The following is a 27,706-nucleotide window of genomic DNA, read 5'->3' as shown; positions in this document are numbered from 1 at the left end:
AAAAATAGCAGATATCCTCCACTTTTATGGAGCCCAGATGGGCTGGCTGGGATATGACCAGGTCAGCCTTTCAACCTGGCCTGTGAGAAGTTCCAAAAAGTAGAGGCCAAGAGTGTGGTCTTGTCTTAGAGCAGAGTCAGATGAGAACTCCTAGAGTGGACCCCAGCTCCTCCCATATCTTCACCTTTATGTGATAAAAATGAGCCTGAGAACCATGTTGTCACTAACAGAAAACAAAACTTTAGGCAGAATTTTTATATTACAAACTTCAGAAATGCTTTGACCTGCAGGCTTTACCATTTGCATTTCTGACCATCTACCTTCATGCCTGGGAGAAAGTCCACGGAGCCACTGGCTGTTCAAATCCTTCTAGACCTGCTCTTCATTTGTCAGTTCTCATTCCTGTTTTCCTTATAGTTCTGCTAGACAGTGTTAACCAACCCCCTTCTGTGGCTTGGCTACTCTAGATTATCCGGGTTCCCCTCCTTCATTACTTCCCCTTTCCCTTCCCCTGGACTTCCTTTTTCTCTGTCCCCCTTCACATTCATTCCTGGCAATTAACAGATTTTTTTTTAGCACCTACTATGTGTCAGGCATTGTTCCAGGTGTTGGAGATAAAAAATGAACCAAGGAAAAGAAATGAACCACATAGCCATGGCACTAATGTAGTTTATAGTATAGTGGGCTGCAAACAGGTAGGCACCAGACATCTACAGAAATTAGTATATAGGTGTCCCCCAAAATTTATGCACAAACTTTGAATAATTATAAAGGCAGCATTTATTAAAATGCATTTCATTTTCAAAATGGAGCTATCAGCTGTTAAAGTCTGTATACATATTTTTGGGGATACCCTGTATATGTATAAAGAGAGTGGAAGAGAAACTTAAAAAACACGGAGGAAGGTTACGACCTTTTTCTAAACCAATCTCATAAAGTTCAGTCATCTTGCTATCTCAACAAATGACCCCTTGTTATTGTTCTGAAACTGAGTTTCCTTCTGGTCACAACTAGTGTTAGCCAATAAGGCATTTCTCATGCTTTTGTGTTCTTATGCAAGGGCCGACCTCTTCCAGCATTATAAATGACAGAGGGAAATACTCAGTAGGTCACATGAAGTCCTGATTACCATCTTCAGAATCTGACCTGGGATTGAATTCTGGTTCCACACATGACTAGTTAGCTCTGTGCGTTGGGTCAATTTCTTGACTCCTCTAAGCCCCAGTTTTCCCACTGAGTTTCTGTGATGATGAAATGAGCAAATATTTGTAATGATCCTGGCTTTTAGTCTCTGACTTGTAGTAAGTGGCATTGTTCCATTGTTGTTATTGTTAATAGTAACAACAATATATGGAGTAGTTGATGGTTAATGACAGACTTAACTTTGGGGAAAATAGAATAAAGAAAAAACCGTAAGTACAATATTTTTATCATTGGCCTAATTTTGAGTGATTGACCACCTGTCATATTTCTCACTAAATAAGTGACATGTATGAGAAATTCTGAAATTGACTTAAATGGGTTAGAAATCCTCCGGAGTGGTTTCATTCTTAGGTATCCATGTTGTTCACTGTGGTGCATCATAGACTTTGCCAGGCAATTGCTGTTGGTATGTGCTTTCAGCCAGACGATTGTCCTGAATTACAGTGGGCAGATCAGTAATTTATACAGGTCTGCCTTCTGCTTTATGCATAATCAATGTCCCCGTTTGTATTTTACTTAAATCCCATGGGATTTTTTCCTATACCTTGCATTTCTAAAAACAAAAACAAAAAACACAACAGAGAGAGGAGTTCCTGTGACATCTGTTATTCCTAAAGCCTCTAAGAGAGGTTTCCAAGAGGAGAAAGATGATCCTGCCCTGACCGGTTTGGCTCAGTGGATAGAGCGTTGGCCTGCGGACTGAAGGGTCCCGGGTTCGATTCCAGTCAAGGGCATGTTCCTTGGTTGCAGGCACATCCCCAGTGGGGGTTGTGCAGGAGGCAGCTGGTCGATGTTTCTCTCTCATCGATGTTTCTAACTCTCCATCTCTCTCCCTTCCTCTCTGTAAAAAATGAATAAAATATATATTTTTTAAAAAGATGACCCTGACCACCTGCCAAACCCTTTACTGCTTGCTATTGCAAAAGACGCACAAGTCCTTCATTAAAACAAGCAGGGCTCTGTCTTCTACTCAGAGACATAGAGAGCTGGAAAAAAAATTAACCTTAAACTTACAGTGAAATAAATTCTGTCAAACAGTACATGCCAAGACCATCCTGTAAAAACCTGGAGGTACCTGCATTTTTCCAAACTTCCACTGGTGTTTTGATTTGCAATCACATAGGGTTCTCAGGCTGCCAGGGACTTTAACATGTATTTTCTGAATTCCTCTTAATATTCCTTTTTGTTGTTGTTCATAAATTGATGACCGTTCCACTTAACAGCACTGATTCTGAACAGGGACAGGGATTTTTCCAATCATAAAAACACTTGTGCTGGAGAGTCTGTGTGCCTCCGGTGACACCATCTGCCATGGATCGCTGAGGTCCTTGATAGGCCTTCTCACATCTGAGGGGCAAGGGGGTAGAAGAAAGGGAAGAAAGGTTACGAATCAGTGCTCTGAGACTTTTTTCTTTTTGGTGTGTGTGTGTGTGTGTGTGTGCGTGTGTGTGTGTGTGTCTTTGGATTCCAAATTATTTTCTTTAGGTAACTAGAAGCAAAAAGAGGGATGCACATTGGCCTTGGGCAATTTTTTTTCTGCATTAAAAACCAGCCCACAAGACCCCAAACAGGCTGAATGATTGTAAGAAGGGAGTGGGACTGGAGCCAGATCTTTGTTTCTTAAACATCATCCTAGAGTGCTGACCAGTGAAAGCTGCCCTAAGAAATTAGAAGAAGCCACCTCATTTGGCTCTCATCTTGAGCATCACATTAAGAGTCATCTGGCCTTCCCAATGGTGGGTAGGTCATCCTTTCTGGCATGATCTGATAATTTATTTTATACCTTTGTCATCCTATTTTCCTTCTTCATCTTTGGAAGAGAAAAGAACATGCAGTGGGAATCAAATGATCCCAGGGTTTACTCCTTATGCTGACCTATACCGAATAGTCTGTCCTTAGACAAGGAACACAAGCCTCCTATGCATCATCTGTGAACTAGGGGGAAATCTGCCTTAGATGTTGTGGGAAGGCTGCCATATCCCTATTTTATAGGTAAGGGAACTGAGGCAGGGGAGGATGAAGCAATTGCCTCAAGGTCCCACAGGGTTTAACCCACATCGTCTGACACTCTTCAGTGCCTGTCCACTCAGTCCTGCCACAGAGCTGTGCAGAGGGTCAACCAGCACCTCTCGTCTGTTCTAAGCTGGCCCAGTGTTGAGTTTTCCGAAATTACTGCCCAGTGTCCTGCATTGTGCAGTTCTTGAGTCCGGCACTTGGAGTATTTTTATCTTTGACTCTAAGTCTTGCAAGGAATGCTGTCAGTACACTTTTCAGGTGTCCAAAGAGAGGTGGGTGCACATGGATTTAGGCCAGTGATGTTGAACCTCTGACACGCGAACTCATTTTTTGGTTGATTTTTCTTTGTTAAATGGCATTTAAATATGTAAAATAAATATCAAAAATATACATCTTTGTTTTACTATGGTTGCAAATATCAAAAAATTTCTGTATGTGACACGGCACCAGAGTTAACTTAGGGTTTTTCAAAATGCTGACACGCTGAGCTCAAAAGGTTCGCCACCAATGATTTAGGCAAAGAGAAGATTGCCAGGGCTATGTTTTCAGTGGAGAATGGTTTTCTGTCCCAACAGGAGGTATTTGTAGTTACTGTTTTAAAAAATTAAAATTACTCTTAATGGATTAAAGATTTAAATGTTAAACTCGGAACCATAAAAATCTTAGAAGAAAAGATAGACGGTAAGATCTCAGACATTTCTCATAGCAATATTTTTTCCTGACATATTGCCTTGGGAAAGGAAACAAAAATAAACAAATGGGACCACATCACTAAAATGTTTTTGCACAGCAAAGGAAACCATCCACAAAATGAAAAGACAACTCACTGAATGGGAAAACATATTTGCCGATACATCTGATAAGGTCTTAACACATTGTGGACGGGTCACGAGAATTCTCGCTTCATATTACACAGTGTTTTACAAAGTAACATACTTTAAAAAGATATTAGCTTGTAAGAACGTAATAAATAACTTCAAAATGCAATGGGTATTTAATTTTAAAGCGTGCTTTTAACATTTATGTAAACTTTTTTTGTACTCGTCCAATAGAAACTTATCTGGCCACTGGGTAAAGCTAACAATAAAACTACTGGTTTGCAGTGTGTTAATATCCAAAATTCATAAAAAATTATAAAGCTCAATACCAAAAAGTACACAGATAATCCAGTTAAGAAATGGGCAAAGGACCTGAATAGATACTTCTCTAAAGAGGACATACAGATGCCCAATAGACATGTGAAAGGATGCTCAGTGTCACTAATCACCAGAGAGATGCAAATTAAAACCACAATGAGATATCACCTTACACCCATCAGAATGGCTACCATCAACAAACAACAAGTGTTGGTTTGGATGTGAAGAAAAGGGAACCCTTATGCACTGTTGGTGGCATGTAGCTTGGTTCAGCCACTGTGGAAAATGATATGGAGTTACTCAAAAAAGTAAAAATGGAGCTGCCGTATGATCTAGCAATTTCACTTCTGAGGATCTATCCAAAGAAACCTGAAACACTAATTTGAAAGAATATGTGCATCCCTCTGTTCACTGCAGTGTTATTTACAATAGCCAAGCCATGGAAGCAGCCCAAGCACGCATCACTAGACAAGTGGATAAAAAAAGCTGTGGTATATTTACACAGTGGAATGCTACTCAGCCATGAAAAGAAGGAAATCTTACCTTTTGAGACAGTATGGATGCACCTGAAGAATATTATGCTAAGTTAAACAAGCCAGTCAGAGAAAGACAAGTACCATATGATTTCATTCATATGTGGAATCTAATGAGCAAAGTAAATGAATAAACAAAATTGAAACAGACTCATAGATATAGAGAGAGGACTGGTGTTTGCCAAAGTGGGTGGCAGTTGGGGAACTGGGTGAAAAAGGTAAAAGGATTGAGAAGTACAAATTGGTAGGTACAAAATAGTCATGGGGATGTCAACTACAGCATAGGGAATATAGTCAATAATATTGCTATAACAATGTTTGGTGCCAGGTGAGTATAGTCTGGAAAAGCTAAGACTCTTCAACACATGATCATCATCTTCAGATTTAAAAAAATTTGTGTTGTGTATGTGCACCATTCCTGGAGGTACTGCAATACTGGGTCAATGTGTGGAGTGGACAGAGCAAGCTCCTATTCCATCTCCCTATTCCAAAAATACATCTATATATATAAAAGGCTAATATGCTAAGTGTCCATCTGACCGGTCGCTATGATGCACACTGACCACCAGGGAGCAGATGCTTAACACAGGAGCTGTTATGACATGCACTGGCCATTTACAGAGAAATGGCACCACAAACCTGGTGCCTACAAAGCAACACTTGGCTTCCCCCAAGTGGGACACAGGCCCCACCACCATCCCGGAGCAACACTCCATCAAATTGCAGCCAATGTTGCCGAGACCCCATGGCACAAAATATGGCCCACAGCCTAGCCCAGCCCAGCCCAGCCCGGAAACAGTTGCTGTGGGTGCCAGGTAATGATGTCACATAGCAACACCTGGCTTCCTCTCCCTAGTGACTAGTCTTCTTGCAGTTTCTTCAGCCCAGGAACATGACTTGCCTCTGATTCTATTTTATTCATCAGTTTATTCTGATCTTTAGATTTCTTATTAATTTATTTTGATTTTTAGATTCAATTGTTGATAGAAATTTGCTGTCATTTTGTTGTTCATATTTGTTATCTTTTTCTTCTTCTTCCTCTTCTTAAAGAATACCCTTCATCATTTCATATAATACTGGTTTGGTGGTGATGAACTCCTTTAGCTTTTTCTTGTCTGTGAATCTCTTTATCTGACCTTCAATTCTAAATGATAGCTTTGCAATGTAGAGTAATCTTGGTTGTAGGTCTTTGCTATTCATCACATTGAATATTTCTTGTGGCCTGCATAGTTTCTGTTGAGAAATCAGCTGACAGTTATGGGCATTGCCTTGTAGGTAACTAACTGCTTTCTCTTGCTGCTTTTAAGAATCTCTCTTTATCTTTAGCCCTTGGAATTTTAATCATGATGTGTCTCAGTGTGGTCCTCTTTGAGTTCCTCTTGTTTGGGACTCTCTGTGCTTCCTGGATTTGTAAGTCTATTTCTTTCACCAGGTAGGGGAAGTTTTCTGTCATTATTTCTTCAAATAGGTTTTCAATATCTTGCTCTCTCTCTTCTTCTGGTATCCCCATAATGTGAATATTGGTATGCTTGTCCCAGAGGCTCCTTACACTATCTTCATATTTTTTAATTCTTCTTTTTTTTCCTCTTCTGGTTGGGTGTTTCCTGCTTTCTTATATTTCAAATCGTTGATTTGATTATCAGAATCCTCTACTATTTTGAATTCCTGTATATTATTCTTTATTTCAGTCAGTGTATGCTTAATTTCTGACTGGTCCTTTTTCATTTTTGGGAGGGTTTCCAGAGGATTCTTGAGTAACTTTATAACTGTGGTTTTGAACTCTGTATCCAGTAGTTTGCTTTCTTCCATTTCTTTCATTTGTGACATGTTTTTTTATCACGACATTTTGGATGCTTCCCTGTATTTGTTTCTGTATATTGGTTAGAGTTGCAATGTCTCCTTAAGTTGATAGAGTGGCCTTGTGTAGTAGGTGTCCTATAGGGCCCAGTGGCTCAGCCTTCCCAGTCACCTGAGCCAGGTGCACCCCTTTATGGGCTCTGAGCACAGTCTTATTGTAGTTGATATTTGATTGCTGTTGGTGTCACTGAGAGGAATTGACCTCCAGGCCAATTGGCTGTGTGGATCAGCTGTGACTACAGTGGGAGAGCTGCTGTGCAGGAGACACCCCTGTGGAGTAGGACTTGCTTTAGTGGGGCTTTAGTACTCACTGAGTCTTCCCCTTGAGTGTGTTGCTTATGGATGTGTAGAGTTGTAATCTGGTATGGTCTGACATTGACCACTGGGTGCATGCTCTTGGGTCTCCGGGGTGGTACAAAGTCAGCCACTACCTAGAGCCACCCAGCAGGAGCTACAGAGAGATATGAAGATTCCTCTTCTTTGTATCAGATTTGGAAGTGTCCAGATGAAGCCCAGCTATGAAGCAAGGCAGGCTAGTGCTGGTGCTGGGTCTTGGGCCTTTTATTGATAGGTTTGGGCCTTTTATTGTTAGGTCTCAGCTGCAGCTTGAGAGATTTTAGCCCGAGCAAGGATAGTCCATTCATATGCAAAAGCTGCTGCACACAGCTTGGGTGGGATTATAAATTGGAGGGGGTGGGGTCTTAGGGAATCACCAGGGCAGAGCAAATAGAAATGGTTTCCAGTCAGCCCTGTAATGGAGAGGTCCCAGCATAGGAACAATGGTCCCTACAAGCACCTCCATCTGGGAGAAAGCTACCTCCAAGTTCCTGCCCTGATGCCAGACAATCCAGTTCCTCTTCGTATGTGTCTGTGTTCCCAAGCCTCGCCCTGGTGCTGGAGCTCAGAGGAAGTGGGACCTTGTAAGTTCATTTTGTAGTGCTGGCCTTTTAAGAGGAACAACTGGGTGTCCAGCAGCCTCTGTGTCACTGAGCCCCAATCCACACTGGTTTTTACAGCCCATAGTTCTTACTGCCTGTATGGACTTCTTTTCCCAGCTCTGGGACCTTGGGCTGGGGGTCTGGTGTGGGTATGGGACACCTTGCTCCTCTGAGTGGCCTCCACAGAGATGATCTCCCTCCCGTTTAAAAAAGTGGCACATGTGGGTGTCTGACCAGCTGTTCCGCGCCTCCGCACCTGTCACCTGTTAAAGTCTTAGTGTGCTTTCTTCTTTACTTCTCTAGTTGTAGGACTTCCATTCAGCCAGCTTTCCAGTGGTTCTGGATGATGGTTGTTCTGTATTTTAGTTGTAATTTTGATGTGATTGTGGAAGGCGGTGAGTACAGGCATTTACCTACGTCTCCATCTTCCTTTCTCATCCTTGTTATTATTTTAATGTGGTCTTGAGATAAATGGAATTGGAATTGTCTGCCTTCCATAATAATCCTCTCATTTTATTTTTTTATTCTAGTGATTTTATTAACTGGTCCATTGAATCTCCCAAATTTCTTGTTAAAATAATATTGAAGTTATCTTTTAAAACTTCTTTCTAACAATTAAATTAAACTTTATGACCATGATATCAATTATTTTTATATTATTTAACCATACATTTTTTGGCTTTAGTCCCCATTACATTTTCTTATATAACATGTCTTCTCCTTTCTTGAGTTCCCTATTTTGGCTTATGTTTCTCCTTGGCTAGAATACAGCTTCAAGTAATCATTAAAAAAAATAAAACAAAGAGTATTTGGCTGATATGATTTCTGTATCTTTGAATATGCCTTTTTTGTTATCACATATGAGAGAAATTATAGTTTGGCAGCTGGTACAATTCTTGGGTTACAATAATATTCTCTTAGAATTCTATAAAAATAGTGCCACTGTCTTTTAGCATAGTGTTGCTGATGTGTCTGGTTTTCTTTCTTTTAAGTAGCTCAATTTTTCTCCCCTATCACAAAACTTGCAGTTGTATCTCTGTTCTTGGAATATCAGATTACATCTAGAATTGTGAACTTCTCAGTAATCCTGCTGCCCAGCACTGAATAGACCTCTAGGATCCAAGGTCTAAAGTTTTTCTTCAGCTCAAGGAAATGTTCTTCCAGTTCTTCCTAGATTATTGCCTTTCCCTTTGTTAATGATGTTGTCACCTTCAGGAACTCCTAGTGGACGAATGTTGGATATTCTGGTTCTCTTCATTCTATCTTGTGTCTTATCTGATTATTTAAATCTCTTTTTCTTCTCCTATTTATGTTATTCTCTTTATGGTATCCTCAAATGAGCTGCTAAGCAGCAGTCCTGCCCCTATCCAATCTTTGAATTCTACTCGTATTGGGAATAAACTTCCCACTTTCAAAGACACTGAAAAATAACTGCCATTCTTATGGAGAGAACCAGCCTAGTTCCTGATGTCCCTCAATTTTTAAAAAATTATTATTGATTTGAGAGGGAGAGATAGAGAGAGAGAGAGAGAGAGAGAGAGAGAGAGAGAGAGAGAGAGAGAAGAGGATAGAGAAGAGAGAGAGAAACATCAATTGGTTGCTTCCCATACATACCTACCCTGACCAGTAATCAAACCTGCCACCTTTTGGTGTGCAGGATGCTCTAACCACCTGAGCCACACCGGCCAGGGCCCTGCTGTCCTTTAATTTGCAGCTGAATCGATGCTCTTAACCTCATCCAATCTTTGGTCCTCTGAGTTTTTGCTCTTTAAGGATCTTTTTCTGGAAACCTGTGCACTTTCTTCTTAGAGGGTCTGTGCAGAATTGCGAGCTTATCAGCATTAATTAGTTTTTGGTCTTCACGTCCTATCTACTGTCTAGCTTCTCCAGAGTCTTCAAACTACCAGCTCTTGATGGCTTTATATGATGGTTTCTAGCGCTGTGACGGATGTTTTGGTCATTTAATTTTTTTTTTTGAGAAATTGGAGGGAGGAAATGTATGGGTCCAATGTACCATCCTGAAACCCAAAGCCCCAGTGTGGAAATAGTAGCGGGGGTTGCATCATATGGATGGCTGGACGAAATGACACGCAGCCTCATCTGGCCCTGGCAAGGCTCATCTCTCAAGTCTAAAAAACAAAGCAGTATAATGAAAGTTTTGAAAAAAAACTTTTACAGAAAGGTCCAGAGAGTAGGGTTTAATTTAGGAGAACGGAATGAGGTGAGACTTGAATGATGGACCCCATTAAACCTGCAGGAGGGACTAAGCTTAAATTATAGCCAAAAGTGATTCAGGGTGGTCATCACCAAAACCATTTAGCTCTTAGAAGCTGTGTGGCAGTGCAAAGCCCAGTTAAGAAGTCTCCTTCTCTGGGTGAGTTTTCTGAAGGGTTAAGACATGTTCTGTTTAAAGGCAGAGGATGGACTGAATTACCTTCCTGATTGCCTGTCATCCTAGGACAGCGGTTCTCAACCTGTGGGTCGCGACCCCTTTCACAGGGGTCGCCTAAGTACATCCTACATATCAGATATTAACATTACAAATCATAACAGTAGCAAAATTACAGTTATGAAGTAGCAACGAAAATAATTTTATGGTTGGGGGGTCACCACAACATGAGGGACTGTATTAAAGGGTCATGGCATTAGGAAAGTTGAGAACCACTGTCCTAGGACATTATGATTATGACCTCGGTGCCTGTGATGTTAGATGTGACAGAAAACTCCTGAGAGCATAAAAATCTTTTCACCCATCGGTACTGATAATATTTTCTTAAGCCAGGAGATACTGTTTTTGTCAAGAACACTTTTTCCATATCTTTAAAACCAAATGGAGACATGTTTAGTTTCTCTCCTCATATGCTGGGAAGCACAAGACTTTCAGTGGCTCCCTCTCTCCCTGCGGTTGGAGGCAGTGCTAGGTCTCAGCACGGAGGGACACTTCCTCCCGTCCCTGGGCAGTCCCCTCCCCCAGGGCTGGTTAGAGAGAGAAGCAGGGAGAGGGTATGGGCAGGACCAGGGAGAGAAAGGAAGGACAGGCTCCCTGTGGTAGGTCAGTGCCTGTCACAGAGCCTTCAGGGTGGTTGCAGGAGAGACCGTTCTAAGCTGTATGGCTGGTGACATTTCCGGCTGCCAGTGCCCAGCCAATCAGTGACAGGCCCAGCTAGCTAGAGCGATGACACATGAAATATGATCATTTTCTGCTAAAGAGCCTGGAAGGCGGGAGAGGGGGTGGGAAGAGAAGGGAGATGCTGTGTGTGTGTGTGTGTGTGTGTGTGTGTGTGTCTGGGAGGGCCGGTTCAGGCAGCACCTGTGACAAGAGGGGATGGTGACAGTGCACTGGGCTCGGATGCTAGGGCTAGAGGGACATGCCCTGGGGAGTGGCTGTAGGAACACCAGGGTTGCTTGTCAGGGAAGCGTCTGCTGCTGGGTGGGAGCCAGAGAAGCACCCAGTGGCATTATGAAGCTCAGGGCAACCAGGATAAAAAAGAAACTGTAAAAGGCATTTTCATCCCTTCCAAACATAAGCGAGGTTAGGAGTTTTGGTTTCTTCTCACTGCTACCTCTTTAAAAGCCAAAACAAAACTGGAGTAAATATCATTTGTGTGGCTGAAATACTTGACAAAAAAACCAAACCTCCCCCCCCCCCAAATCCATTTGGGCTGGGTGTTATTTATCCCCCACCTCACCCCTTTTTTTCCCTACCCTATGCTCAACCCAACCTTAACAAAATAAAGTAAAAAACAACAAAACCATCTTGTTAACAAACTCTTAATGGCCTAAGTCTGTATCTTAGGGACCCTAAAGGTTCAGGTGGTAGTTTTGATTCCAGATTCTGGTTTTTTAAAAAATGTGTCTTTGAACACGATCTGGTCCTAGACTATCTTATAGTTTAGAAGTAGTTGCCACATGGATTCTTTGGTTAAAGGACATGGCACCTGAGGGTTCACGGCAGGACAGGGTGAGGAGTGCCGTGGCATTAACTCTGCGGTGACAGAAACCCTCACTTCCTCCAGTCCCTTGGCAGGCTTCCTGGTCCTTTATCAGCAGTTAGGGGCTCATGACGGGTGACCCCCATGCTGCAGGAGTTCCCTGCATTGTCTGATCCCGTGAACATGTGTGTTCAGCAGTGAAGGATCATAGTGTTTACATAACATGCTGATTAGTCACTGAGGAGCTCATCACGGCAATAAGTGTGTCCAGTTTTATATCTTGCGTTTGCGTTCTCACTCTCTCTCTCCACATATATATTTACATATATGAAAATTTTAAAAAAGGCATTGAAAACTGAAATCATTATCACCGTGAGCAAGCCTGTCTGTGGCTTTAGACACAGGACTGACTTCCTGCGCTGGGACGGGTAGCTGTTCAGGAGTGATAATTGGTGTACTGTATCTTTAAAAGGTTAAAACCTCTTTCAAAAAAGGTCTGGACTCATAGTGGAAAAGGCAAGCGAGGCATGGGTTGGCTCCGGATTCAGAAAACAGCTGCCGATTAGATTCTGTGTCCGAGGACCGAATTTATTCCGTGTTTTTCAGCAGCAGGAATCCGGGAGGGATGCTACTGTTTGGGTCTCTGATGGTGATTTATATTTATTCAGAGGAATAACAGAGGGTGGATCTGTTCCCGGCGCGAGCATGCTCACAACCAGCCGTCTCTCCCATTATCCAACTGCCTAGTTCGGTGCTTCAATGTACATGCATATTCCGTGTGCATATGTGTGTGCACCAACACGCACGCATGCCTGTGTGGACAGATGTGTGCACAGGTTCTGCTTTAAGGACAATTCTTTCAATGAGGTCTTTACCCCTTACTTGAAACAGGTGTTCATGAAAGAAATGCACACAATCCTGACTGACCGGAATAATTCCTGAAGAAGGGGCTGGATCCGTGGGTCAGAGAACACAGGACCAGTTTGCCATCCCAAGGCCCAAGGTAGGGGACTCTGGATTTTTATTCTGCGGATGGATTCCTTGTGTTTGATTGTATTTGTTGCGGTTTTGCCTGCGGCCGCCCTGGAAAATGAAATAGCGAGTTGCGATTCCATTTTGTCATTGCATCTCTTGGGCATGGTGTCCGGGGTGCTGAGGTGCAAGGGCCGGCTTGGTGGGTGGTCGCACAGCCTGCGGTGCCCTCCGTGGGCTGAGCCGGCTGCTCGGCCTGGTGCTGGGGGAGCCAGCGAGCCTCAAGTGACCCCGCGCGTCAATCACCCGCGCGGCTCGGCGGAGGCTGCGGCAGCGGCGGCGGCGGCGGCTGTAACCCTGTGCGCGCCGCGCTCCTCGCTGGCAGCCGGGCACCCGCGCACTGCCGACCGGGTTCAGTGAGCCCCGGCACCCGCATTTTCTCCTGCTGCCCGGGCTGCTGCTCAGGGTCGCTCAGGCCCGCCGCGGTCTCTGTGGCCCGCTTGGTGGAGAATGAGAGTCGCAGGATGCTGGGTGCTTAAGCAGAAGGATGAACTTTCCCTCTCCCCTTCATCCGAGCCCCTTCCCCCAAATGTTCCTAAAGCAAAATCACCACCTCCCTCCCCTCCACACGAAACCAACCCAAACTCCTGCTCTGTTGGGGATCCTTGCCTCACCGCTAGTCAAGCGGGTGCCCCCTCTCCAAGTTGTGCCCCATATTTGCCACCTTTTAAAACTAGAAACACTGCTGGTGCTGGTGGCCCTGCGGAGGTTGTGCGGCTGCCCGAGGACTCCTGAGCGCGCGGACTGCCTGCCGCGGCGCAGACTGGGGCAGAAGAGTGTAGAGGGACTTGGGGGCCAGGCGCCGCCTTCCTGGATGGGGCAGCTCTGGGTTACTGGCAGGGCGGGGCACTTCTGTGGTTTGGCAGACCCTCCCTTGAACTTTGCGGGCAGTGGCTGCAGGCGGAGGGTCTGCGAGGTCTGGTCGCGGGATGAGCAGCGCGTTGGGCCTCTTTCTGCTGCACACCTTCAAGTTCCTGGCAGCCGGTGGCGTGCTGACGGGCAGCAGCCAGGTGCCCCCCAGCCACATCATGTGCTTCGCTCCTGTTAAAATTGGCCTGCTTTTTCTGGGTGTTGGGGGAGGGGTGGGAAGAGGATGAGGTGTGAGCTGAACCGATCTCCACGTTCTCCAGCCCTTGTTGGTGTGATTATGTAACCCCAAGTAATGATCAGACCGTGTGCCCGAGCAGCTCCGCACCCACCATGCCCGCCCTCCCCCAATGAAGAAGTTGGCTCCCACGTTTAAGATGTTTAGGATGTCTTTATGTAACTGTCCGTATGCGGGGCGGGGGGGGGGGGGGGAGGGAGAGTGTGGAGAAGAGCGAGTCATTTGTGCATCTTATGTGAAGAACAGAGGCCAAGATCACATGTCCATTGGGGACAGGGTGCAATTGGCTTTGGGTTGGTGTTGATCCGAAGACCCTCCCACATCCCTCTCACCCAGTCATTGCTGGTCAGAACTTTCATGTGGTCATTTCACCCCCGCAGGGAAAAGGTTGGAATCACTCCTGCAGGAACCTGGGTTTCTAAGTAACAGAGAACATGAAATCGGAATCCAGGGTGACTCCCCCAGGCTCACTTGTTTTGGGTCCCAGCTGCTCTCCATGCTTCCCAACAAGGGGAAGAGTTTCTGCCCCACTGGGGTTTCAGTTTTGCCCTGAGGTTGGGGTACACTGTAGGCCGGAGAGCAGACCTCAGATGCTGGCCAGTATGCATGCATGACAGATGCTCTTTAAAGCTGTGGTGACTTGCAGGGGCTGGAGCCCCTGTACATTCTTGAATTAAAATTCTGTGGGATTTTTTTTCAAGGTAGGAGATCAGCTGTCCCATGGAGATATCTGCAGGCAGGAGGGGAAGGTGTGTGTGACATATAGCTCTCCCTCTTCTTTCCCCCCACTCTGCTTTGCTAATGTACTCACAGGACTAGCACATGGGCCCCTTTGTCATGCCCCTTAGTGCCTAGGGCTGCTGGGCAGATTTATTAGTATGGTGGGGAAGTCTGTCCCCTTCAGGCTAAGATTTTTTTTTTCTCTCTCAACACACCAGTGGTTCTCTTCAAGGGCCAGCTTCTAAGGTGTGTGCCTGGGCAGTGGATTAAGATGTGCTTAACTGGCACTGTTGGTGAACTGTCTCTGCCCATTGAGTTTCAGTGGCAGCGGAGAATTGTGTGCTGTCTTTGGGTCCTTGCCAAGTGAGTCATTGGGACATTTAGTGTGTGAAAGTTACAGGCAAGGAGAAGATGCACTTACTCCGAAATCCTGGCAGATTCCAGGCCCCGACTTGATGGAAGATAACGTTAAGAAAACTGTGTGACAACTGGACAGTTTTAAACTTGTGGCTCACTTCCCCCGCTGTGAGTTCCCTGGTATCTTTCAGGTTCTTTTCTGCTCTCCATGCTGCCCATTAAGGAGGCCCTGACATTCTTCTTTACATTTCCAGTGGAATCAAAGCATATTTACAGATATACAGATGTGCTGGGCAGGCACGGCAGGAAACACTAGCTATAGGAACAGGTAGCACTGGTGTTTCCAGCTAGACTTCACCAAAGCCCTTGACCAGTGCTGTTCTTTATCTGTGAAGTGGGTGTAATCATCATAGCCTTTCCAAACCCACTGAAATATGGAGAAGAAAATGAGATGAGTTAAAAGGTTAACATGTGCTTTGTAGCTGATGGTTATTAGGCGAATACTATGACAGTATGGACCTCACATTTACATAATTTCACTAACCTAGTTGGAACCTAAGTTGTAAACCAAGAAAGATGCTGTAAGTCCATGAGCTACAGCTCCTGAATTTTGATCATTGCAGAAAATTTCATACCCTCTTTCAGGACTCTTTATTAGTGGACAGTCCTAAGAGGCTTGGTTATTTGTTTGCCAAGCACATCTAGCAAATTGAAATATATTGATAACATACCATACTATACAAGGGTTATTAAAATTTTTTTTGGTCATGTGTCAGTAAGAAGTACTAGTAATGTAAGAAACAGAAAAACTAAAAAAGAAAACTTTACATAAATTTAAAAGGCACAGGACTTCAAAGCATAGAATTTTAAGACTATTTAATGTAAGTATTAATGCAAACAAGTCATTGAAATTTTATATATTTTGATGGGTCTTCAGGGCCCATAATTACCAATATGCTCACAATGACCCAGATGTATAAAGAGAAGTTTCAATGACATTCTGCGTGTCCAATTTAAAAGGCATGAGAATTTGAAATATACCCAAAATGATTTCTTTCGCATGATGCTTAAAGGAAAAACTGCATTTATGCAAGATAACAGACCCCGCCTCCCCGCCCCCCCCCCCCCGAGGTTTCTGGGCAGCCAGGGGCTTACTGATCAAAATTACATTATAACTATAAAGCTCTCTCACGTTGAAATTCATTGAGAAGTTTATGATCGCTTGCTGAATTTTAGCAGGGAACTATTTCACATTTGATGCTGCAGAAAATATTAAGAAGGAAACATGCAAACTTGTATTGTGACAGGAGACACACTTAGAGCCTTCCAACCTGGTGACTCTAACGCTGCAGTTGGAAGTGACACAGTGATGAAAAGATGAGAGGTCAGCCCCAGAGGCGTGTGTTTCTTACGTCAGTGCAGGGAATGTGGACGTCTCACTGCCAGTGTGCCGTTAGCTCATCAGAAACACAAGGTCAAGGTGTCATGGCAACACCCTCATGCTAAGCTGTGATGTTTATTCAGTTCAGACATTGTGCTCAAAACTGGAAGGGTGTCTGGAAGGGTGCAGGAGCAGTGCTTAGCTTTGCCTGACTCGCTCCCAGTTTGCTTAGTTACAGTTTACTCCAAAACAAAGGCACCAGGAAAAACAAAAGGAGAAGAAAGCGATTACTGACACTTTTTAAATATAATACGTATGTCAAAAATGTGAAGACCATAATTAAAAGTGGCTGAAGAATATTGCTCAGTTTCTAGTTGCACAAAATCTTATGGGGTTTTTTTTTTGTACATTACTTGAACACATTTTTGAAATTGCTAAGAAGAAACTGTCAATCACAGGTCATTGAATATGGTCAGAAATGCTCAGAACTGTCCCAAGTTTACATAAGCAAAGGGACACTGGTGTAATAAGGTGGAGAAAAGGGAATTCTCTGAAATCCCAGGGGCTTGAAAGGCAGAGGTTGGTGGTGGGAGGTGACTCGCCAGAGGGCTGCCCTTTTGGGAGGGTAGAGTTTGAGAATAAGCGCTTGGGCCGTACATACGGTCTGTTGATGAAGCCATGTGTGAGAGATGTGATTCCTGCCTCCTTACCAAGTGTTACAGATGCCAGGGGTGGCTGGCTGGCATCCTTGTGAAAAAAGGAGAAGGGAGGAGCTACATCCAGGTGTGCAGTAGAGGGGAACTGAGACTACCCCTCAGGTTGGGGGAACACAGCCAGGGATCTTGGGAACTCTCTGAATGCCATGGGTCCTTGTATTGGGGTTCATGGCCAACTTAAAAAAATGAGTAATGTATGCAAAGAAGAGCTGATAAATAATAGAAAGAGATAGAAAAAATAAAAGCAGTGCTATGCATCCATGACATGCTCTGCTGAGCCTCCGTCACCAAAGTTATTCTGTTCACTCATTCATTGGACTTCCAGGCTTGGCATTTGATGCAAAGCTACCTTAAGATCAGAGGAGCTCTGATAAAAAAAAAAAAAGAACTGATTTAATTTTAATGAAAGAGGAAATCTGAAAACCTCCTCAATCAAGATTCAACACTGTAGACCTTTGACATCCTCTAAGGATGCATCTCAAACCCTTGGCATAGTCCCAATTTGAAAATGCGGATGTACTTGTGTAGGCTCTTGACTGCCTTCTGAATCGGGTTTCTGTCCAGAGAGAAGAGGTTCCCATGGTTATTCACAGGCCACCAATTATTTGCCTTTTCAACTTGCACTCAAGGAAATAAAGTTTCTCTCACTTTCAGGGAGTTTCTGTTTTGCTGGTTGTGTTTTGGGATGAGGAGCTTTGACAAGGTTCCCACGTGACTCTTGTGCTGTCCCTTTGCAACACGCAGGCAGTTCACACTGGCACTTCAGGGAAAGGATCACTGCTGCATGGTGTGGCTGTTAGGGGCTGTTCACACATGACCAAAAAAGTGAACGTTGAATCTACAAATGCCAAACATCTGTTGGAGCTGATAAAAAAAATTGCACATGTGTGCAATCTCCCAAACTCCCCTCACTCCTTGGCCCTCAAAATACACTTCTGTGCTCTTAGAAACTTCCTCTGACTCAGCAAATCTCAGTGAGGAGACTTGGGGTAGCACACAGCTTAAGCACATGATAAAGGACTCAAATGAGAGCATCACCATTGAAATCTAGGCAAGAGAAACAGAATGTAGTCATTTACTCCATGCCCTCATTTTAAAGATTTCAAAACTTGAGAAGATTCCAGGAGAGTAAAAAATAAAATAAAACTACTGTACTTACGATTGTACTAAATTAAAGAGCCAGAGCAGAATGTACTCTGGAGGTTGGGACTTGCTACATCTTACTAGAGAGATTCTTCCAAGAATGGTTCTGGAGTGATTTGGGTAGAAGCTCTTAGAATTTAAGTGGGTTTAAGAGTTCCGCCAATTATAGCTGAGTTGCTCATCTTTGTCAAGCAGCTAGAAAAGATATGGATGGCAGGAACCACAGCAATTTCATATGCTCCTTATTAAATTCTTTTATGAACTTCTTTTATTTATTTTTATGTTAATCCTCACCTGAGGATATTTTTCCATTGATTTTTAGGGAGAGTGGAAGAGAGAGGGAAGGACAGAGAGAAACATCTATGTGAAAGAAGCACATCAATTAGTTGCCTCCTGCATGCACCCCAGCCAGGGCCCAGCCCAGGAAGGTGCTTGCAACCAAAATATGTGCTCTGGACCAGAATCAAACCCATGACCCTTTGTTCTGCAGGCTGACAAGCTATCCACTGAGCCAAACTGGCTAGGGCTGAAGTTCTTTTAAAAGAATTTTACTGAAATAGTTAATAGATACAAAAGAATACTTATTTACTGTATATAAAAGTATAAAGTCTATAACTCATGTTCTCACAAGTCAATTTAAGAAAAAGAATGTTATTCTTACCTTTGAAGAGTGGCTCCCTTCTCCATCCCACCTCATCCCAAACCCAATTGAGGGATAACCATTTCCTGGACATTTCTGTTTCTTTTCCCCATGCTTTTTTTATTGTCTTACCCTCTTATATTTGCATCCCTAACCAATATCTTGTTTAGTTGTGCATGTTTGTGAAAGTCATATAAATGGAGTCATACTGTCTGTATTCTTGTGCTTAGAGTTAACCCATGCATACCAGTAGGCTGCACTGATTGGCAAACACCTAAAATATTTCCATGTCAGTTGGTGGTCAATTTCTGCTTATCTGACTCTGCTCCTGTTCCTCCCATCACTAGGGATTCCATGAGACCTCTTCAAGTCCCTCCACCTCCTAAAGGGATTACACCTGGCAGGGAGTCTTGGGACCCCGATCCAGCACTATGGCTGGGATTTCTTTAGACTGGACAGTCCCTATGCCAACTGATTGCTAAATGTTTCACTCCTGGGTTAGTGCACACTGTTGTGTAGTGGAAATGTTTTCATTTTGCTGAACTGTAATAATTCCATTGCATGAATATATTGTGCCTTATATATCAATGCTATTATTATCACTTAAGTATTTCTTAAGCTATTATAAATAGTGCTGCTGTGAACATTCTTGTTCAAGTTGGTGAGCATTATATAAGTTCACTTAGGGAATATGCAGAGGAGTAGAACTACACGTCACAGACTATGGTCATCAATGCTACTGGAATAGTTCAAAATTAATTGTCATTATGTTAAATAAATTTCACCTAAATAAAAAATTAATTTCCATTATGTTTAACCAATTTTTGCACCTAGCTGTGGGTGTAATTACTTGTTCCTATTGTTGCCTATCCTTGCTAACACTATATTTTGTTGGATATTATCAGAAATTTTTGCCAGTCTTGTGGGTGTATAATAGTGTCTTATCTGGTTTTAATTTGTATATATTTAATTACTAAAGAGCTTCAGCATCTTGTCATACACTTGTTGGCCTTTTGACGTTTTTTTCTATTTGAAGAGCCTTTTCAAGTTTTTGCCCATTTATTTAAAAATTGGATAGTTTGTATTTTTCTTATTTATTTGTAGAAATTCTTTATGTGTGCTGGAAACTATTACCGAGTGTCGAAAATACCTTCTCCTAATTTGTAGTATTTTTCTTTTTTAGTATTTTTAGAGTTGCAGAAATTCTGGATTTGAGTGTGTTTAAAAATTTATCAGTCTTTCCTTATCATTTAACTTTTTGTGCCTTTTAAAGGACATCCTTCCCTATGAAAAGGTCATAAAATAGGCACTTACAGTGCCTTCTGCAATTTTCAGAGTTTTGCCTTTCATGTTCAACATTTTCCCTTGAGAATAATGTTCTCTGGGCATTTGATTATTCCTTATCAGGATTATTCCATATTTTTTTTGTAGTTTGCAAATAGTTCTTATAAAAATCACAAATAACACTTTAAAAAAAACACACTCTTTCTGCATTTATTGAGAGGATTTATGTGATTTTTCCTTCCTTTAATTTGTTAATGTTGGGCAAAGGTTAAGTTAATCATGTTTTCCTAGACTAGACCTGACTTGGTCATGATGGTTTCATTTTTTTAAAATACATAGCTGGATGTGTTTTGCTAATATTTTGTTGAGACATTTTGTATATTCATGAATGTATTGAATTGTAATTTTCATTTGTCCTATTATCCTTGCTAGGCTTTTGTATCCTGCTTATGCTAGACTTGTGAAGTGAATTTTAGAATTCCTCTTTATATATTCTCAAAAAGAGTTAGGTAAGGCTGGAATTCTCTCTTCCCTGGAGATTAAAAAAATTATGTTTTTATTGATTTCAGAGAGAGGAAGGGAGAGGGAGAGATATAGAATCATCAATGAAAGAGAAACATCTATCAGCTGCCCCCTGCATGTCCTCATACTGGGGATCAAGCCCACAATTCTGGCATGTGTCCTGACCGGGAATCCAACCAGTGACCTTTTGGTACATGGGATAATGTTCAACCAATTGAGCCACACTGGCCAGGCTTCCCTGGAGATTTTTAAATCTCTAATTCAGTTTCTTCAGTAGTTATTGGGCTAGTCTGGTTTTAACTATTTTTTTTCTTGAATTGCTTTTGGTAAGTTAGATTTTTTTCCTAAGAATTTGTCCATTTTATCTGAGTTTTCAAAATTTTTACCATGCAATTATTAATAATATGTGTTTATCTTTTTAACTCTGTAGCATCAGTGGTTATGTCCCCCTTTCATTTGCAATACTATTGTGCCTTCCATATTCTTTTGTTGCGTAAATCTTTTCAGAATTTTTTCTGTTATTAATCTTTTAAAGAACCAATTATTAATTTTCTGATTCTCCCCAGCATTTATTTTATCTTCTAGTTCATTAATTTCTGTGCTAGTTTTTATCATTTTCTCTCTTCTGACTTGTTTGGTGTGACCTATTGTCTTAACTTTTTAAGGAGAATGTTTGACTTTTTGTTTCTTATTATGAGCATTGTATTTATATAGTTCCACTGTAACTTCATCACACATTTCTTTGCTATGTAATATTTTAATATTAGTTGGTTCTAAATATTTTATAATTTCAACTATGATTTACACTTTGACTCATAAATTATGTGTACCTGTGTTTCTTAATTTCCAAACATCTGAGTATTTGTTTATGTATTTATTACAATGGTTGCTATATACCACGATTCATTCAATAGATATGATAGTAGGTTCTTAGTCATGTAAATTATACAGGTTGTTTCCAGGCTAAGGTAGAAGACTAGTTGGATGCTAGTGAATGGGGTATATATGTCTTAATTCTGTTAATAAGAGTTTTACCAGGATAGAGATGAGTGAAATTGAGTAGATAAGAGATAGTTTAGCCTTTAAATGTAGAAGTACATCAGATTATAGGGAGTTAATTCTTCTTTCTTGTTAACCTGGGATTTTCAGTTTCACACATTGTTTGTCATATTTTGATAGGACATTTTTCCTGTTTACAGCTTTTTTCCAAGCCTGGACCAGAGTGGATTAGGATTAGAGACTGTCCCTTTTCTCTTCCACTTACTCAGAACTAGCTGCCCAGAATTACTCACTTTTACCTCTATGGATGCTTGTTTTATTTTTTCCTGTCTTGGGCCAGAGTTCTACCTTCGTGCTACTCTTACTCTGCGTTCTTTCTTAGCTTTGCTATTGAATGATAGGCCTTACCGCCTGGAGACCAACTCTCTCTAGAAAAAAAAACAGCGCAAGCATCCATCTCTTTAAGACAGGCTCTCTCACCTTAAAGCAAACAGGACATGGATGGCAGCTGGCATTCCCCGAGCCCTCCCACTGCCCATGTGACTGGGTTGCGCTTGGCTGAACTCAACTTCCATGGCTTTTGGCTGGGGTCTTTATGCCTCTCTGTTGCTATGAGGGGTTTGTCTAAGAGAGCCCTGACTGATGATGCTGGTGTGATTTACTCCTAGGCAGGCATGCCCCGATGCTCATTTCCTGTTGTGACTTCTGAGCAAGGGCTTTGGGTCACCATTGTCCCCTTCCCTTCTGGTGAATCTACTTGTGGTGAGTGTAGCAGATGGACATACGCGCTGCCTTGGGCCTCCTGCAGGCCCAGGGGAGGGAGCCGTGCCAGTCTCATGCTCTGTCCCTTTCCTGCTGCCCACCTGCCTTGTTCACTTCTCATCCGGCCAGGGCAGGGGCGCCCCTGATGTGGGTGCTGTCTTACTCAGGTAGCCATGTGGGAACAGGTGGGATGAAGGGGTCCCTCTTTCCCTCCATCCTCCTCAGGGTTTGAGATGGTAAGAGCTCATCTTGCTGCTCAAAGCCAAATGGCATTTGCTTTCCCTGTTCTCTCTGCCCCCCTTTCTCCTCTACTGCAGCCCTCACCCCTGCCCCATCCCCATCCCCATGTGCTTTGAAGAGAACAAGTCTAGGGTGCATAAACAGTTTTCTTGGACAGAGACAAATGACCTCCGTCCTTTCCAAGGCCAGGCAATTCTTGGAAAGATATTTCCTCTTTTCAAGGAATATATGCATAGTTTTTACCTAGAAGCTACAGAGGGGCCCAGTGAGAGCCTTGTGGTCTTGCCAGCCTTCTCTGTGGGTCACTGACCAGTTTTGCAGAACATCTGCTCCCCGGAAGTAAGCTGAGGTTCAGTTGGCCTGGCTGTCTGGTCAATCCCACTAATTTGTAATGGCAGTTCTGGAAATGCATGGAGCTCAGGGGCCTGCCCCTAGGCTTGGCTGGGAGAGGGAGAAAGAAGAAGGAAGGGAGGGTGACTGAAGGGAGGGAGGTAGACAGAAAGGAGGGAAGGGAAGAAGCAAAGAGGGAAAGAAAGTGTGTGTGTGTGTGTGTGTGTGTGTGTGTGTGTGTGTGTGTGTGTGTGGCGGGGGTCGGAGGGCAAAGCAAAGAAGCAAAGGAAGCAGAACACACACAATTCTCACTTAAGTTTCAGAGACCAGCATGTCTCAGGTGGGATTGTATGACTTCAGGTCTCTTTTTAAAATGGAGTATAATGAACATATAATAAAATTCACCTTTTAACTCAACGAGTTTTGACAAACATCCACAGCGATATAGCCACACTGCAATCAACACACATAACGTTTTAATCATCCCTGTAAGTTCCCACGTGCCCTCTGCAGTCCTCACACCCTCTTTCTCTGTCAACCACCCGTCTGTTTTCTGAAACTATGGTGTTGCCTTTTCTAGAACTTCATGGGGACAGATGGAATCCTACAGTATGTACTGTTTTGCTCCTGACTCTTTCACTCAGCATCATGCTGTTGAGATTCATTCATGTTGTGCTCATCAGCCGTTCATTCTTTGCCTTGCGGAATAGCATTTCGTTGTATGGAGGTACCACAATTTGTTTATCCACTCACCATGGATAGAAATTTGGGGTGTTCCAAGTTTTTGACGATTTAAACAAAACTTCCATGAACATTTATATACATGTCTTTGTGTATACACATCTTTCCATTTTCTTGGGTAGATGGGTGATCAAGTCTCTTTTCTTTATTTCTCCAAATAGAATGCCGATTTCATGCCTTTGTGCCTATCAGCCTGTTACCATGTGGCCCCTTCCGTTTCCCATTTCATGAGTGAACATCAAATCATAGTGGGATTTTGGACACCTGTGTGAGTCCCTAGTATACCCTTCAGACACTATATTCTTATTGTTCATCTTTGACACCCTAACTGGAGGAGAAACAATATGGCATTGGAATTTAGAGCACAGGTGTTGGAACCAGATGCAAGGGTTTAGATTCCAACTCAGTCACATACTGACTGTGTGACCATGGACAAGTTACTTAATCTCTGTTAGCCTCAGTTTCCTCACCTGCAAAATGGGAATAATAAGAGTACCTACTGAATGGGGTTGTGAAGTATCTATAGATAAATAGATAGATGATAGATAGATAGTTAAATAGACAGATAGATATAGGTTGGGGCAAAAGTAGGCTTACAGTTGTTCATATGGAAAATAATACAATAGTTACTAAATAATAATACAAGAATAAACTGTTTTGAGTACTAACAACTGTAAACTTACTTTTGCCCCACCCTGTATGCTTCTCCCATAGCAAATACTACATTGATGAATGATTCGATGAAAAGGAATATCAGGGTCTGGAGTGCACATAGTCAGATACCCTCATAATGGGACTGGAACAGTCTCCACCAACTGCTCTGTTGCCGGCACCCTGGCCTCTGAGCTCCCATTGGACAACGAGCACTGCCTCCACAGTGGTAGACAGATCTTTCCCCTGGTCACCTACCAACTCTCCTTCCAGTGCGGTGCTAGATGCCCCCTCTTACTCCTTGGATTGAAGTTCTGTTTTCTTTCTCCTGAGTGTTTATTACCCTTTGAAACCATAACTACAAGTTGCAAGGGCTGCCACTTGTTTTGTCCCTGTTCCTTCTCTCAGTTTTGCATCAGACACATAATGCTTCCACACTTGTAGGAAGCAAGGCCTGGAAAATCTGAAATCCTTGTACCCTGGTTTGCATTAATCTGCCTGCATCACAAGGATTGAACTCTAAGTTGGTTAGTTATGTGGCAAGAGGCTCACAGGCCCAGAAATACTTTTCCCACAATTCTATTCAGGATGTTACTGTCAGGGCACCTCCACAGTGGTTAGGGTTGTAGATGCCCATCCCCGAGCCCTGTCACTGCTGAAAACCAAGGACTGGGGCTCCCTTGGATGGAGACTCTCTTCTTAGGATGGGGGCTGTGAGGCCCACTGAGTACATAATTAAAAACAAGGATTTAGCCTCACAGCCCTGAAGTGAGAAACACTTTCTGGATCTGACCTTTTCATCTCTCTGAGAATAAGATAATTCAGGGCCAGTGTGATCAAAGAACTAGAGAAATAAAAATGTGGAAATGGTCCTTGATATCACCAAAGTGAGGCAGTTGAACAGAAGCTTCCTGTGGACAGAATGAAGCTCCCAAAGCATGACCTTCCATGGGTCTGTGGAGCCTGTAGCGTCTAGAACAGCCGTGGGCAAACTACGGCCCGCGGGCCGGATCCGGCCCGTTTGAAATGAATAAAACTAAAAAAAAAAAAAAAAAAAAAAAAAAAGACCGTACCCTTTTATGTAATGATGTTTACTTTGAATTTATATTAGTTCACACAAACACTCCATCCATGCTTTTGTTCCAGCCCTCCGGCCCAGTTTAAGAACCCATTGTGGCCCTCGAGCCAAAAAGTTTGCCCACCCCTGGTCTAGAATCAGAGTGGTGCAACGCAGCAGCCATCTTTCATGAGGCTCTCTGGGTAAAGCCTGGTATTAAGCGTTTTCCTTGAATAAGCTCAGTTAATGCAGCCCGGTGAGTAGAAGATGACCATCTGCCCTTAGAGCAGTGGTTCTGTCCTAAAAGGTTCTGATTTTCTTGGTCAGGGGTGAGGCCTGGGCATTTGGACTTTTAAACACTCCCCCAATAAGTTGAATGTGCAGCCAAGGCCAGGAATGCTTTACAAATGGGAATCAAGCCTTCAGAGGTCAAAGTCACTGGCCCAAGGTCACACAGCTGTGAGTGGAGTGCAGGATAGGAGCGAAGGCCTATGGGACTGCATCACTTGGCCCTGAGCACCCAGTGCTTTGCGCTGATGGGGAAAGTGTCAACCCTGGCTCCTGGGGGCCAGGCAGGAAACGGTCAGTAGGGATACAAATATGCTGATGGCTTTCCCAGTGCTTCTTTGCTGACCCAACACTCTTTAGAGTCTGAGCGTGTGTGTGCTCTGAGTCTGAAAGGTTCCCAGGACAGAAAGCCTCGGCTCGGGTCCAGCTCAGCAGAGGAACATGCCATATGCCCTTCAGCTCTTGGTCTGTGCTTAGCTTGGTTGCACCTGGGTCCAAGGAAACAAGTATGGATGTTTCTTGATTTCTATTCTAATGTGACCCATAGCCAGGGTCAGCACGGCAGGAGAGGGGACAAGTCAGGTGAGCAGTGGTCATTTCCATCCCTCCCCTCCAATAACTGCAATAATGGGACGCCTAAGGACCAAGTGCCTGCTGTATGCATCGGGCACTGCTCTGAGGCCTTACACCAATTTCCTCATTTTAGCCTCAGGAAGTTTGTGAACTGAGCACAGAGAACTCGGTGGCAGAACTGAGGGTAACCTTAGGCAGCCTGACTCAAACTCAGCTCTTAACCATCAAACTACACTGCCTCTGATGGACCTATTTTGCCTTGTCCTTGAATTGTTTCAGGAATATCATCCGGTCTCCAGCCTGATGATAAACTTATAGCATAGAGGTGGATTCATAACAAGTGTTTGGTAAATGTTAGTGCTTTTATTTTATTTTATTATTTTATTTCAGTTGATTTTATTTCTGAGGATTCCACAACATCACAATACCAGAATCATACTCAGCACGTTCCAGGAAGGTAGCATAGGTTAATGAGTTTTCTATTTCTCGACCTTTACGTGTTTCTAAATACGCTGAGTACTTTCTTAATGGTTGCATCTCACACTCAGTAGTAGTACCTGTACGAAATTCACATCCTTATGGTTTTCCAAGAAGAGTGCTTTGTGCACTCAAGGAGCCTTGATATCTCCTTTAAAGGGTTATTTTCTAGAACAGAAATGATTCTAAACCAGCCCCTCACCACTAGTGCGTTACCCTCAGTGCTTCCGCATACAACCACCCACTTTCCAGCTCTTTCTCTCTCATTAACTAGCTGACCTCTGCTCCCTGTTCCGATTCCATTCATTCCGTACTCAATAGTCAATAGGTATTGCTCGAGTTTCTATTCTGTGCTAAGCATTCTGCTAGGTCTGTGGAGTACAGTTGTGCATAAAACACACAGGTTCTTGCCCTAACACACCTTGCTTCTAAGAACACCTCTGACTTGCATATCTATTAATGCCAATGACGTTGCTCAGACTTCCTCTTTTTCACCCTCTGAGAAGGATTTTAGTAAGTTTAATCAAAAGTCCGTCTTCTTTTCTTCCCATGGATTCTGAGAACCCCTCCCCGCCCCCCTGCTGGGTTTCCTCCTACTTTTTGACCTGCTCCTGCCTGGTCTCCTTTGTTGCTTCCTCCACCTCTCTGCTTGGCCATTAGGGTCTGAGTGCCCCAGAACGCTCTTCTTCCTGTGGCCTCTCCCCTGGTGAACGCTCCGCTCCGCCTCTCGTTTCAGTTTCTACTCATTAGCTGGGCTGTAAATACAATCATTGTCTCCACTTCTCCACTGGGATGAGTCAACATGTGCACAACTCAGCTCAGTATCTGCTCCCAGCCCCTTCCCAACCACCCTCTACCCAGCCCCTGCCCTCAGCTTTTGTGTGTCTCCTCTTCAGATGTCCTCTGTCTTGGTAAGGGACACCCTGTCCCCCCCAGCTGCTTGAGCTAGAAACCAGACTTCTTCCTTTGCTCTACCACCACCCATCACGCTACCCATCACACCACCCATCACCAAGTTCTCTGATTCCTCTCCTAAGGAGTGGGCTTGAATCCGTTTACTTGTCCATTCTGAC

The 27,706-nt window shown here is 43.3% G+C and overlaps 1 protein-coding gene and 1 pseudogene across 1 annotated transcript in view; one reads left to right on the top strand and one right to left on the bottom strand.

Annotated features, from left to right (window-relative positions):
• The window catches only part of HIVEP3 (HIVEP zinc finger 3), a 418,754-nt gene that overhangs the window by 81,518 nt on the left and 309,530 nt on the right, over positions 1 to 27,706 (top strand). Inside the window, exon 2 of the mRNA XM_059689780.1 lies at positions 12,507 to 12,618. The gene's annotated coding sequence lies outside the window, so the exon portion shown is untranslated. The remainder of the gene's footprint in view (positions 1 to 12,506; positions 12,619 to 27,706) is intronic.
• On the bottom strand, positions 5,291 to 5,419 carry LOC132231973 (U2 spliceosomal RNA; annotated as a pseudogene).

Source organism: Myotis daubentonii, chromosome 3, assembly GCF_963259705.1.
Source record: "Myotis daubentonii chromosome 3, mMyoDau2.1, whole genome shotgun sequence".
Taxonomy (NCBI): Eukaryota; Metazoa; Chordata; class Mammalia; order Chiroptera; family Vespertilionidae; genus Myotis; species Myotis daubentonii.
This window is presented reverse-complemented; position numbering and strand designations above follow the sequence as displayed.